This window comes from Phalacrocorax aristotelis, chromosome 16 (genome assembly GCF_949628215.1).
Source record: "Phalacrocorax aristotelis chromosome 16, bGulAri2.1, whole genome shotgun sequence".
NCBI lineage: Eukaryota > Metazoa > Chordata > Aves > Suliformes > Phalacrocoracidae > Phalacrocorax > Phalacrocorax aristotelis.
In genome coordinates this window covers 12,593,853-12,596,934 of record NC_134291.1, presented here as the reverse complement: position 1 = coordinate 12,596,934, position 3,082 = coordinate 12,593,853, and the positions used below count along the sequence as shown (strand labels likewise).

The following is a 3,082-nucleotide window of genomic DNA, read 5'->3' as shown; positions in this document are numbered from 1 at the left end:
GCGGTGTGGCGCTCAGCTGTGCCAGCCGCTCCCCTGCCCGGGCTTTGCACATATGATTCAGATCTGTATGTGTATTTTATTAGAGGTCTGCTAAAATGTGTTATTGCAGAAATAAAACTAAGTGCTTATTCATTTTTTGATGAGCCGTCAGGGAGAAAGCTATTGCATGTGCGCTGTGGCGGTTTTCTTTTGTTGGGCTGTTTATACCGGAATGTCTCAGAGGGAAATTTGTGATTAAATTACATGAGATACCTTTACTCGTGCTGAACAGCCGCTCACGGGAGCGGAGCTCTCGGCGCCCCGGGAAGCCCAGCGCAAAGCCAGGCCTAAACCTGGGCCTACCCCGCGCTGCCGATGGGGCCGCTTCAGCCACGCCCGCGGGAGCCGGCCCCGGGGGTCCAAGGCTGCGACCCCCCGCCCCACCCCGCTGCCGCTCGGCCGCCCGCCATCGGCCCGGCCGCTCGCCGTAGAGACGTGCCTGGCCCTTTAAGGCCGCGCTTGGATGCCCGCGGCAGGCCGGAAGTGCTCCGCGAGGCGCTCTGGCCTTCGCTACGTCTCGGTGAGCTTCCGGCTCGCCTGCTTCCGGCTGCGCGGGGCCTCGTGGCGGGCGGCGGGCGGATCCGGGGGGTGTTGGGGGGCTGCGGGTAGTGGGGGGCGTTTTGGGGGCGTATGGGGGGATTGTTTGGTGTGTATTGGGGGCTGGGGTGGCGGGGGGGGGTATTGGGGCTGAGGGGCAGGGGGTGCGTTGGGGGCTGGGGGACGGTGTGGGAGGTGGGGGCAGTGGGAGCTGGGGGAGACCGGGCGGTGGCAGGGGGCAATGGGGGCCCGGGAGGGAGGATGGGGGTCTCGGGGGGCGATGGGGGGCAGTGGGGACTGGGGGACGGGGTGGGGGGGGGGGTGGAGACCGCGTGGGAGGAGGGGGGCAGTGGGGGCCTGGGAGAGAGGGATGTGGGACGATGGGGGGCAGTGGGGGCTGGGGGAGACCGGACGGGGGGGCTGGAGCGCTGTGGAGGCGCGGGGGGCGATGGGGAGGGCAGCGGGGGCCTGCGAGGGAGGATGTGGGGCTGGGGGCAGCGGGGGGGACCGGGGCCAAGCCCGGCTTAGGGCCCCCCCGGGGGTGCCGGGGCGCGGGGGCCGGACGGAGGGGGCGGGGGGGGCCGGTGGCTGCCCGGGAGGGGCGGCCGTGCGACAGGGGCTGCCCGGTCCCGACGTGTCCGTCCCGTGAATGCTCCCGGCGTTCCCCGAGCGACCCCCGGCGCGGCCGCCTGCGAGGTGAGCGGGAGCGGGAGGCGGTCGCGGCCGCGGAGGGCCGAGGGCTGGGGAAGGGCTGCTGGGCGGCGGGGCCGCGGCCCAGCCTCGTACCAGCCAGCCTCACCCGCGCCCCAGATGAACCCCGGGGGGCCCCGGCGGGCCCCGGCCGTGCAGTAACAGGTGTGAGCATTCATGCAGCGTTCTGGTGGTCATGTATGATACTGCACACAGCAGGCTCCTGCCCGAGCCACGGGAAGCGGCCCCGGGAGCGCTCCCTTTAACGCAGCCTGCATCTTCCCTCGAAAGTGTTCTAGCAACGTTAAACTGATGTCGCCCTTCCTTTGCAGGCCGGTTTTACAGATGCAGAAAGCAGAACTTAAGATGCGTTGCTCGTCTGTCTTTCCACTGGATTTATCACTGGTGCAATCCGAACTCCAAAACTTTGTTCCCCATGTAGTAGGGAATACGGATAAAGTGGTTTCTTTACTTGAGTGAATTGTGAGGCTTTGTTGTGTACTTTGCTCTCTTGTTGCATCTGTGATTTTCTTTACTGTTTGGTTTTTCTCCTGCAGTGGGGGAGTTCAGCTGGGGTCACAGCTCAGGCGAGCACGTGCTCTCGCAGGCATGGGAGAGGCCTGTGCTCTGAGCCTGGCACCACGGTGGTCCTGCCTTCTGACAAAAATTCTTTGCCACAAAAATAAACACACAAACCCAAACCAGCTCAAAAAAACAAACCCAAAAGGCACTTTTGCTGTTTGTCGGTGTCAGTGGGTGATCTGGCTCACAGCAGGGTCACCCCAGGTGGTTGCTGCTGTACGGCTGAGGAGCTGTCAGGCAGCGGGAGGAAGAATGTGCTCCTTAAACCAGCTTTGCCATCAGACTGTTTTACACGTGTGGCTGCAGCTGGTCTGCTGGTGCTTGGTGAGCTCTCCTGGTGTAGTCTGGGATAAAATGAATAAATATTTCATTGCTGCTGAAGCGGGAGACGCTCCCTGTCCCCGGTCCCAGCAAAATGCTTCCTTTGCTCACCTTGACCCAGCACTGGGATTTGTTGGGCCCATCTGCAAGCAGATGAGCAGATTTAATAAATAAAGCAGCAAAAACAAGCTGAGGAGAGAAAAATAACTCTCTAGCATATTAATGGAGTTATGGGAACGCTAGTGGTATCAACAGTTGAGAGGGAGGGGAAGGGCTGCATAGCTTGGGGAGGTAAAAACAACTTTCCTGCCCCCCTTTCCTCCCCAGTGCAGGAGTTTTGTTGTGCGGGAGAGCTCCGCTGCGCCGTGGAGACTGCGGCATGCACAGCGGCCACGCAGAAGCTGCCAGATGCTGTGTTTCCAATCAGATCTCAAAAACGGGCACCACAGGGCAGCACCTGAGCTGGATGGGTGTGATGGATGTGTCTGTCTTAGGGGCTCTAATGTGCTGTTGCTCTGTCCAGTGTCATGCTGGTTTGGCCAGATGTGTGAACTGTCCCTGATAATTTTAGTGGGGTGTTAATGTGGGAGCCTGATGGTTTGACAAGCTCGCTGTTAGTTCTTTGTGTTGCACCTGCTTGTCCGTCAGGTGGTAAATTTTTTTTCCACTGTGTCTCTTACCCAGCTGATTCTGCCAGGGTAACCGCAACTGTATGAAGGGTATTTTCAAATAAATGACATTCATACTGTGCCTCCTCAGCAGAAATGAAGCAGTGCCTCTGGCTCAGAGCCTTCCGGTGCCAGGCCCTGTGACACAGCGCTCTGGTCCAGAATAAGCTCACTTTGCTGGCTCTGATTTGCTCAGACCAGTCTCGGAGGGTAACGCTGTGCTGGCGGCCTTTCTGCCGGCCACA

General features: G+C 60.7%; 1 long non-coding RNA gene and 1 other non-coding gene across 2 annotated transcripts; both read left to right on the top strand.

Moving 5' to 3' along the window:
- Nucleotides 1–1,140: 1,140 nt before the first annotated feature.
- On the top strand, nucleotides 1,141–1,742 carry LOC142065289 (uncharacterized). Its single transcript, XR_012663337.1, has 2 exons — nucleotides 1,141–1,272; nucleotides 1,599–1,742. It is a non-coding gene; the product is annotated as an uncharacterized LOC142065289 (long non-coding RNA).
- LOC142065518 (small Cajal body-specific RNA 16) lies at nucleotides 1,312–1,484 on the top strand. The gene has a single exon (XR_012663440.1).
- Nucleotides 1,743–3,082: the final 1,340 nt, after the last annotated feature.